Source organism: Amblyomma mixtum, chromosome 2 (assembly GCF_055824585.1).
Source record: "Amblyomma mixtum isolate Tamu chromosome 2, ASM5582458v1, whole genome shotgun sequence".
Taxonomy (NCBI): Eukaryota; Metazoa; Arthropoda; class Arachnida; order Ixodida; family Ixodidae; genus Amblyomma; species Amblyomma mixtum.
The window spans coordinates 212,488,516-212,499,900 of record NC_143013.1 but is presented as its reverse complement, the minus strand read 5'-3'; the positions used below and the strand labels follow the sequence as shown (position 1 = coordinate 212,499,900).

Below are 11,385 nucleotides of genomic sequence, written 5' to 3'. Positions count from 1 at the left end.
TAGCGCCACGCATAAGATGGCGCACCTTCTTTGCCTCCGACATGGACGGATCCGCGCGGTTGAAGAGCCGAGTCATTTCTTCTACGAACATGGCGACGCTCTCATTGGGCCGCTGCGCTCGGGACTGTAGAGCCAGTTCAGCCATCTCTTTTCTTGCGTCGTTGCCAAATGTGCTGAGCAGCTTTTGCCGGCAATCTTGCCAGGTGGTGATGGTAGTCTCGTGGTTTTCGAACCACATCTTGGCGGCGTCTTGAAGTGAAAAATAAATGTTCCGCAACTTCCGCAACTAAACGCAGCGACCCGGTCGTAGTTGGTCAACCAGTCCTCAACATCCTCAAATTTGTCGCCATGGAACGGCGTGGCCATACGCGGAGCATGGAAGAACAGCGGCTGGGCACTCACTGGAAGGTGAACGGACTGGCTTGCCTCTGTAGTCGTCATGGTTCGCGGTAAGGAAAGAAGGGGACCACACTCGAGAGCTAAGCCTCTCAAGCGGCGGCTGGCCTTGTGCACAGGTGTGTCCACGGTGTGTAGCGGGGCTTAGGAGGCACCCAAAAGCTCTTCGGACCAACCCAGCACCTCCACCAAAATGTCACAGAAGCAGGTAGGCAGGTTTATATTTGCCACAACGTCCAAGCGCCAGCGGAAACGGCCCGGCCGGCTGACCGACTAGCGAGCGAGCTCTAGGGCGAAGAGCGCGCGCCACCCTCCTGAGCGCGACTACTAGGCGGCGCCAGTAATGCGTTGCGGCAATATTGTAAGGTCGTCGTGCATTCATGTGTAACGTTTCTTTCGTGCTTGTTTTCTTGACCTCCGCCGAGCCTCATTGTCAACACCACCTGTGTCGCTAGAGAATGTTCGTTTGCGTCTCGACAGGAGACGGCATGAACGCGGACTACGGAAGTGCGCATACATACTTACTTCACTATTTGACATTTGTTTCCTTACATTTGCTCCGGAGTCTTGTATCGCCTGTGAGCGCGGTGCGTCTCCGTAAAGGGCGTTTCGTGCGTGCGGCCCCGGACGCTTTGGGTGAATGAAGCCCGCGCGTTTGCTTCTTGCTATGTTTTATTTCACTTTCGAAAAGCAGGCTTTGGAACTTCCTCTTGTAAATTTTGTGTGTCCGCCGGAATGGTTCTACTGGCAATACTCTTGAGAGTGCTGCCACGGGAGTGAATATGGTCAGACATTAAAACTGCTCTTGCATTTGCGCTGTACAGCTTAGTACGGTACGGACATTTCGTAAAAATCGCTTGTCAGTCGTCTTAGCTGGTCCGAGTCTTTCAGCTCGCTTTACGTCAAACCAATAATAAGCAGCTCATTCAAGACCACATTATTTGGTCACCAGCACGCAATACGCATTAAGTGAACCAACTGCATAATTTTTATAAGTGAACATAGAGTATATCGGGACGGTACACATGTTATGACACTGTTCTTTCTGTTGGAGCTGACCGTTCAAAACATTTCTACATTTCTGTGGTCACAGGCGGTCACTGGTCCAGAGCTACAATTCTTCGACCTTGTCGCAAATTGGCCTGGATCTGTCCATGGCAGCAGGATATTTGCCAACAGCGGAGTGATGGCTCTGTACAAACAAGGAGCTGTGCCAGGCATTCTCCTTGGCGACCAGGGGTATGCCTGCGTACCATTCCTGATGCCACCACTGAGGGATCCTCGGACAAGTGCAGAAAAGAGGTACAAGGTATGGCCCTGGAAAATACCCGTCTAATGCTCACAAAGAGGAAATACGTGGGGACACATTTGAAATTGAAATACTCAACGAGGCACCTGGGGAACAAGAGCACTTGATTCTTTGCATTTACTGAGATGCACAAAATGTGGGGCTGCAATTGTGTGTGACTGAAATTGCATTGCAAGAAATTTCTTGTTTTTGATGAACTAATTTCTCACTTTCTGCTTAACAGGTACAACACGAGCCAGATTAAAACAAGGAACACTGTGGAACGAGCCTTCGGCGTGTGGAAGAGACGCTTCGCATGCTTCAGAGTAAAACTGCTGACAGCCACCGACCGGTCTGCAGCAATTATAACAGCTTGCGCAGCGTTGCATAACATTGCATGTGCACTGAAAGACCCTTGTCCAGGCCCTGATGAGGAAGACCCCGACGTGAGTGACAATTCAAGTCAAGAGGAATCCGACGCCGTTCTTGGCACACAAGCCCGTAGCTGCCTCATTCGCCGGTGCACTGGCATCATGGAGTGGAGTCTGTGTAAAGGTAAATGAACTACTTTCAGCAGCGTAAGGTTCAAAAAGCTATATTTTTCACACCCACATAGTGCATGTGGGTTCATTCTGATTAATAGAGCCCTCAGTAAAGTGCTTCATACAGCATGTCAAGTTGTGCTCTTCATGAAATTCTGTCACGGTTTGAAGAAAAACGAATAGACTCACTGTTAAGAGCACTAGTTGGAATAATTTATTGAAACTGAGATCACATTTATAGAATCACACTGAGCATAGAAAAGAAATGAACTGTTTCACACATAATATTGATATTTTGTGGTTTCATGATGCTAAAACTTGAACAAATTTACAGAATTACACTGAGCAAACAAAAAGGAACTATTTTGTCCAGAAAGTGCTCACATTTTGTAGCTTCATGTACTCTCACACATATGCACTCCTGTCATCGCTGTTACACTGCCCCTTCTTCCTTCAACACCTTCAAGGGCAAGCAGGCTGTAAAGTTCATAAAGATCACTCATGGTGCTCCCATATGGTGCAAAGAAACACTGGCCAAACACACACATAGAGAGTACATGCAGAAACATTAAACAATTAAAAACTTGCTAGTCACCTGCTAACAAAATAAAGAGGTTTTTTTGTATCAATTGTGGTGGAATGTATTTGTGGTTGTAACTCTGCATCCTTGAGATTGCTTTTGCAGGAAAACATGCACCTAAAATTACACATCTATTGCCCCTTAAGTTGTGTGGCCGTGGTATATGAAGTCTCTTATTCAAAGCTCGCTGCCTGCAGCTGTTTTTTCAGTACAGCCTGCTTGAGTTTCTGTACATTTTCTTTCCCTCTTAAAATCCGAAGCTGCATTTTATGCAGCACTTTGCGCTTGTTCCTCTCATCATGTTCTTCCCTTAAGTTGTTCATTTTGTTCTCATGCTCTTCTCTGAGACACCTGAGCCTTTCCTTGTGTTCAGTTTCTTTGTCCTTTTTCTCACTCCTTATAGCATCAAGACAAGCCTGAAGTTCGGCATCAAGTGCCTCCTGCAAGAGGGCTAGCCGTCCTCCACGGGCACGTTGCACACTTTGCTCAGCGGCAGCCCCTTGGCTGTGTGTGGATGCATCAGACCCAGATACAGAGTTTCCTGGCGCAGTATTTCCTCGCTCATCAATTTCTGAATCTTCATTGCCCCTGGGTGGTGTACACGGGCTGTGCACCATATACTGCATAGCTGCTACATCACTTGAACTGTGTTCCAGCGTGTGTACTGCAAAAACAAAAAATGCTTTCCTCCATGAAAATGAAAAGTACTCCTTCCAATAAAGTACATGTGTGAAAGAGTTGCTGTTTCTTCCTGATGGATTTTAGGCACACTTTAATATGAGAACATGCACAGCGGTCATTTTGCCTCGCAACGGTTTAGCTATGTATAGTTTGCCCGAACTGGCTGCATGGGATATGCAAGCAGCTCAGATCTGCAGTCAAGATTCATGCAGATCGATAAAGCAGAAAATTGGGCTAGTTAGTAGCGATCCATCTAAAAATGGCACACAGAAAAGCACTGAAAAACAAAGGGAGGACGGACAGGGGCTCCTGTCCTGTCCGTTCTCGCTGCTTTTTCGTGCTTTTCTTTGCGCCATTTTTAGATGGATTCATGCAGATATCAATCCAGTCGCACTGCTTTATCGTGCACATACATGCTAAAAGCTTGCTATGCTGCGTTCACGATTTTCACAGGACAAATTTTAGTGCACCCTGGGCGATGTAATGCGAACACTCTCGCGAGCAGTCTACCTCGTTAAATAGAGGACTTCACAACGAATGTACGCACCATCATCGCTGTCATCTCGTCCGCTGTCGCGCAGCATTCCGTTCAGGATGCCCGAAACGCTTAGATTTGGAGAGTCGAGCGGGCGGTCGCTATCAAACTGATTCAGTATCCGGACGCTGAGATGCGGCACAACGGCTTCGATCTGTGCCAGCCCCTCATCCATAGGTGGTGGCTGTGGGCCGCCTCCTGTAAACAAAATGGGCCAGGTACTGGTGGCTCTTAAAAAGGAAGTGAAATGTGCATACCTGTTCTCATTACATCACGGGTTTGCTTCGCTTTCGCGCGCTTCCATTTCTGCTTCAGGTTGTCCCATAGTTTCTTTAGCTGTTTGGGTTCTCGGGTGTGTACGAACGGCCTGCTGTTGAAGTCAGTGCGAAGTCTTTCCCACGCCTTCGCTTTGACACTTAACGAGACGGCGTCAGTGCGTTTGCACTCGACTGTGCTGTGTATTCGAATGAGGTCCCTGAGAAGGTCCTTTTCCTCTTGCGTAAAGTATGCTTTGCCAGGCATGGTCGTTTCTTTGTCTGCAGCGGCCCGATGCGGTCGCACAAAGTCACGTCGCAGGGCTGCCGCTTTCGTCCAGCGTCTCCAAAACAGGCTTAGCAGTGTTGCTAGACCACATGAAGCTGCAGCCGTCTTTGTCGATTTTTCATGTTTACTGAAGAGAAATGCAAGAAAGTGTTAATGCGCCTCTGTATTAGTAATCAATTTAAAAATTGCTCGACGAGCAATTTTTTTTTCATTGAATAAGGATGTTTGCGTGAAGCTTGCGACGGTATCCTCAAACCCAGACGCGCGGCGTGCGTTCCTCACTTGAGGTGTGGCGAGGGGAGCTTTCAGAGTAAGCTGGCCTCCTCCATCGAAAGTTCGCGGTAAGGAGGCCTCACCTGAGGTAAGGAAGACCTCCAAGGAAAGGAAGCTTTCAGAGTTTGGGCCTTAGTCTAGCGCAGCGCGCTCTTGGTCGGCGTAGGTCGTATGCCGAGACACACAGCCCAGGGCACCGCTGCTACACGTCGGTCCCGCTTCCCCTGGAACACTCGGTCTTCCAGTAGCAGCTGCTGCTCCGTTGGCACTGCGAAGGCGAGGGCTTGGACGCCAGCTGGCGGCGGCGGCCATTCGGTGCACCGAGACGCTGGGGTCCGCACGTATACTTCATCGGGGACGGATCAGATGGCATCGGTGGCAGGGAAGTTGGACGCCACCTACATACTCTACGGCTTCGACAACGACCTCGACTGGCGAAAAATTTGCTTTTTGCAGCCGCTTCCTACCAGTCGCTATTGCACTTACTTCGGACGTGTTTGCGCCACCATGATGACACTGCCCTGCTGCCAGAAAGTGTGTGCAGGCTGCTACTCCCAATGGGCCAAGAGGAGCTACGCATGCGCACTGGACGCCCTCAGCTTTCGCCAACAAGATGTGGCCTTCATGCCCTTCACCTTCCCATACTTGACTGCCAGACACATGAGGTGCTGAAATGTCGAAAGGTGCTGCGCAGTCTAAGGACCGTCGTTCTTGAATCTGGAACACTTCCACAAGGACTCCCTGTACCACACTGTTAGTTGCTCCAGGTGCGGCCAAGCGATCGCTCACGGTGACGTCACCGCACATCTGGCTATAGGCTGCAAACCCGAGAATTCGAAGCCGCCCTCACTGCTGCAGAACTACCCAAGTGCGCTGCTTGGGGGCGAAGACACTATCAAGCAACTCGAACCGGTAGCCCCGGCCGCTTCCCGACATCTGAGTGCAGCCTGCCAAGATCTACTGCTCACTAATGACCAATACCCAAAGATCGAGCGCGAAGAAGTCGCCCTAAGTCTAACGGCATTTGCCTTGACTGGGCAATACCAACCGACGAACATCTGGCCGATCTTTCATCAGAGTGGGGACACAGCAAGGGGACCTAATCCAGTGAGTGTCCTCACCGGAAAGCAAGCGCTTGCTGTTGACAGCTACACTCCGACGCCTATAACGCGTTATCTGTACGAACAGTTCCGCAGTGAAGCCCATACCAAGTTATCAGATAGACCGATGTCTGGAGACCGGGTAATCGGCTTGCTGACGGCGAGCAAAGCACCTAGTGTTTCCTCGGATGCTAAAGTCGCACATAACCTGCTATGCGTATCACCTAAGGTTGTGCCGAACCCTGGTCCCCCACAGAAAGGCAGCATTAAAGGGCGAGGAGTACCGCCGAGCAGTAACGGCGCATCACCCGAAACAGCGCCGCCAGGACACAATCAGTTCCCGCATGTCGCTGCTATACTGACGAGCGGCACTTTGAATATATGTCAGCCGAACAGCGGCCGAGGGCCAACGCATAAACTGAGAATTTTGCACAGCCGAAGGAGGAACAGCTCCCATCCAAGACACTGGCAAGACAGAAGAGAGTGATTCTTCCGAAGGCCAACCAACTCTGACGGAGGGCTCTGCGCTGCCACATGACAAAGACGAGAATGAGTTGAGCCCAGAGAGCCCTACGGGAGGCAGCGGAAAGGAAGCTGAAGCTCTTGTCACTTTGAGTGGAACTGAAGTATCTTTTTGCATCTAACAGTGCTAAAGGTGAAGCCCTGTTTTCACTGCTGCACGGATACTCCAATGAGATCGGCCTCTTTGAGCGCATGGTTGTCTCCGGGATCGACGTTGTAAGAGATGCGCTTGGTAAACTGATGCCAGAAAAGCTTGTCTTCGTTCTGAAGGCCTGCGAGGAGGTTACTTCACAGCTGAAAGGAGATGAAACTTGAGGTGCCTTGGCGGACCAAATCAAAAGTGGAACTGCTCAAGTTCACCAGACGGTTCAGAAACAGGGTGCACCGATGATGCACTCTTTCAAGAATAAAATCGCATAAAATCGAAAGATCTGGCCGCTGGTGTTCTGCATTGAAGAGTTATGCAGAGAACCGAACTTATTTCACAAAATCAACCCGGCGTTGCAAATAGCGCAGATATACATTACTTAGGAAAAAATTTCATAGAAGTAAGTTGTGTATTGCAATTTTCCTTCAAGGAACAAGTTCCAAATTAATTTTCTGCTGCAACCCAAAAATTACATCAAGATGGTCAAGAATCATACGAGAATTACGCAGCAATTTTAAGAGATCGGAGGCTTTACGTCGGACGCACACAAAAAAAATGGCTGGCGGTTTAGCTTTGCTTTGCAGGAGGACGCCACCGCTACGTACCTGAAAGCGCGACTGAAGGTTCACTGACCCAAGGATCAAGTTGTGCTAGTATTTTAACGTAATAGCGTTAAGGGCCTCGTGCCGCAGAAACGCCGGTGTCGTCGTCGGCGGCATTGTCCGTGAGCGAAAATCCCTGAACCATTAATAAATAAGACCAAGGAGAAAATTGGTCGAGTTGGGGAATCGAACCAGGGCCTGCGGAATGCGAGACGAGCATGGTCCCTGGCACGCATGGGTTGCTTCGGGGGAGGCCTGTGGAATCTCAACGAGATCGCACACGAGGCGGCGCGAGGGCTCATCGATCGCGTCCCTCCAGTTCCTACAGCTACCCCACATATCGAGTATAGGGATCAATTATTCACATAAAACTAGCTCACTACGCACTTTTATCTAGGGAGATGAGTTTCCCCTCCCGGATAAGAAATTAACCCGCAGCCAGTTGATCACGTTACGCTTGCTCCAAACGAACTCATACGTCAACCCCTGGCGCGTGAAGCACATCTACCCAGACTACGACGGACAACATGTGTGTGAACAGTGCAGTGAACGTGTTGACTTGAACCACATGTTGTTTGGTTGTGCATCGAGTTCGCCTATGTCAAGGACAAGGAACATTGGGACAAAGTGCTAAAAAGTGCTTCACTACACGACCAGCTTCGGGCTGTCCAGGAGGTCCGCACGGCGGCGGAGACCTTCGGGCTCTCTGTGCCGAGGTGGGAGCTGCCCTCTACAACTGGCGCCTAGCCGAGTGTCCTTCAGGACACCTACTGTGGGAAATAAAGTTTTCCCGCCACCACGGTGGTGAAAACTTTATTTACAACAAGGGGAGTCTGGGACACACAGGTCTGTGGGCCCCCGCACGGCCCCACTGGACTTAAACGTTCATATCCCGGAGGCTCATGACGCTGGAATCCCGGCCGGTGGCGATGGCTCGCTTGGCCGGGTCCTCAGAACGCAGTAGGGTTTCCCAAGCCTCCCAAGTGGTAAGGTGCTCCAGGCCCCGCTGGGGAGGATACGCCAGGCAGAGGAAAAGTATATGGTCTAGAGTGGCTTTGGACTGGTGGCAGAGGGTACAGGAGGGGTTTGTGAAGACTTGTTGATAGCGCGAGCGTATATATGGGGAGGGTAATGTGCGTGTTTGAAGCAGCCTCCAATGCGTCTGATGATAATGGTCGAGGGAGGGATGGGGTGGACGATAGAGCTAACGCTCGGTTTTGCAAGCCTGCGTCATTTCACTGAATGAGTGCATGCGCTCCCGCGAGAATCCCAGGTCGGAGGCCGCCGGTGCCCGGTTGAGAGAACCTCGGGCTAAAGCGTTGGCGGCCTCGTTTCCGGGATTCCCGGAGTGGGCAGGCAGCCATATCAACTCCATGTGGCGGGGTGGGTGTGCAATCACCACGAAGCTTGCGGCTTGCTAGCCGTTCGTTCGTCACGGAAGCTATGCTGGAGTTAGTGGCATCGGGTTTGTTGAGAGGCCTCCTAGAGACTCCGAGCGATTTGTCCAACGGGCAAGGCGTCAAGCCGAACGGGCGATGGCGTTCCGCGGGCTCCCTGGCAGGCTACACATGGTCTCCCGTTTTACTTCGAAATGCGAAGCTTAAGCGTCCTTCAACTTTTTATGCGAAGCATACTAGCCGCACAACCGAGCTCTTCCGTGCTGCGCCGCACGCGGCCGCGTAGCTACCACTTGACCTACATCGGCGCACCACGTGCTATGACGTCACAACAGCTATGAATGCTGGGGCTCAACTCGTGCGCTCGCTTGCGGACGTGCAGCCTCCACCGGCGGCCTAACTCCCGCTCCGTCCGCTAGGGGCGCTGACGTCACAACAGCTGTGAAAGCTAGGGCTCAACTCGTGCGCTCACTTGCGGACGCGCAACGTCCACCCGCGGTATGCTTCGCATCCTAGGCTTAACCGTAAGCTAAGCCAGGTCATTTTTTTCTTCCTCAATGCCAATGTACGCCGGCGGCCTATGCTCCAGTGCCGCGAAGCTTAAAGTTGCGAAGCTTAAAAGGCGAAGCTTAAAAGACGAAGCTCAAAGGTGCAGTGAAGAGGAATCTGAACACGTCTTCTGGCCGCGGGAACTCAATCTACACGTTCCGAGCATTTTTAGAAACTTTGTTTCATTGTCCTGTCCTGTCCTGAAAATTGCTTTTAAGGAAAGCAAATGTCTGTCTCTCATATCTTGGTGTACACACGAGAGGAATGCACGCCACCCTACATGTCTCTTAAAGCAACCTTCTAAGACAGCACCGTATTCACTACACGCGCGGCTCCTCCTCCGCCTTGCCGCAGCTTTTCGCTTGTAAATATCCAGGCTTAACCTTAGCTAAACCGCAGCCAATTTTTTTTTCTTCCTCAATGCCAATGTACGCCGCCGGCCTATGCTCCAGTGCCGCGAAGCTTAAAGTTGCGAAGCTTAAAAGGCGAAGCTTAAAAGACGAAGCTCAAAGGTGCAGTGAAGAGGAATCTGAACACGTCTTCTGGCCGCGGGAACTCAATCTACACGTTCCGAGCATTTTTAGAAACTTTGTTTCATTGTCCTGTCCTGTCCTGAAAATTGCTTTTAAGGAAAGCAAATGTCTGTCTCTCATATCTTGGTGTACACACGAGAGGAATGCACGCCACACTACATGTCTCTTAAAGCAACCTTCTAAGACAGCACCGTATTCACTACACGCGCGGCTCCTCCTCCGCCTTGCCGCAGCTTTTCGCTTGTAAATATCCAGGCTTAACCTTAGCTAAACCGCAGCCAATTTCTTTTTCTTCCTCAATGCCAATGTACGCCGGCGGCCTATGCTCCAGTGCCGCGAAGCTTAAAGTTGCGAAGCTTAAAAGACAAAGCTCAAAGGTGCAGTGAAGAGGAATCTGAACACGTCTTCTGGCCGCGGGAACTCAATCTACACGTTCCGAGCATTTTTAGAAACTTTGTTTCATTGCCCTGTCCTGTCCTGAAAATTGCTTTTAAGGAAAGCAAATGTCTGTCTCTCATATCTTGGTGTACACACGAGAGGAATGCACGCCACACTACATGTCTCTTAAAGCAACCTTCTAAGACAGCACCGTATTCACTACACGCGCTGCTCCTCCTCCGCCTTGCCGCAGCTTTTCGCTTGTAAATATCCAGGCTTAACCTTAGCTAAACCGCAGCCAATTTTTTTTTCTTCCTCAATGCCAATGTACGCCGCCGGCCTATGCTCCAGTGCCGCGAAGCTTAAAGTTGCGAAGCTTAAAAGGCGAAGCTTAAAAGACGAAGCTCAAAGGTGCAGTGAAGAGGAATCTGAACACGTCTTCTGGCCGCGGGAACTCAGTCTACACGTTCCGAGCATTTTTAGAAACTTTGTTTCATTGTCCTGTCCTGTCCTGAAAATTGCTTTTAAGGAAAGCAAATGTCTGTCTCTCATATCTTGGTGTACACACGAGAGGAATGCACGCCACACTACATGTCTCTTAAAGCAACCTTCTAAGACAGCACCGTATTCACTACACGCGCGGCTCCTCCTGCGCCTTGCCGCAGCTTTTCGCTTGTAAATATCCAGGCTTAACCTTAGCTAAACCGCAGCCAATTTTTTTTTCTTCCTCAATGCTAATGTGCGCCGCCGGCCTATGCTCCAGTGCCGCGTATCTGCAGCATTATTGTCAACTCCAACGCGTATTCCTCTAGAGCAGCGTTTCTGGCACAACGTTGTCCACCGCAATGCATGCAGCGCCGCCACTACTGCCACATAGCTCGAACTGCGAGTATTTGTTTGATAGTGCACGAAGACCATATGCATTGCACAGCGCGAGAGTGTATTGCTGTGTGTTGCACTATGCTACGGCTATAGCATAGTGTTTTCAGCCAGCGGCCAGCAAACCTGGTGACACTCGCCGCCGCGGATTTAAACCACAATCGCGGCAATATTTGCTGAATTAATTAATTTACTCGATTATTGTTTGCCCAAGGCACTCACTCCTAAGTGTCACCTTCACACACACCGGTGAGCCGTTCTACCTCGTGAAGTAGTGCGCTCGCACTAGGAGGCCGAAACTTAGAGCAACATACTTGACGATTAGGCAGGGAGTACTTTTGTACTAGTGTCGTATGTGGTTGCTTGTCCCTTGTAAAAGTAATAGAACGGAATATCTAAATCAAACAGCGACACAAACCGGTAGCAGTATAAAATAGAG

General features: G+C 50.3%; 1 long non-coding RNA gene and 1 pseudogene across 1 annotated transcript; both read left to right on the top strand.

The window, feature by feature from the left end:
• The first annotated feature begins 1,945 nt into the window (after positions 1–1,945).
• On the top strand, positions 1,946–3,543 carry LOC149362486 (uncharacterized). The gene is made up of 2 exons (XR_016288507.1): positions 1,946–2,239; positions 3,210–3,543. It is a non-coding gene; the product is annotated as an uncharacterized LOC149362486 (long non-coding RNA).
• A 1,661-nt stretch (positions 3,544–5,204) lies between these two features.
• On the top strand, positions 5,205–6,880 carry LOC149362485 (uncharacterized; annotated as a pseudogene).
• Positions 6,881–11,385: the final 4,505 nt, after the last annotated feature.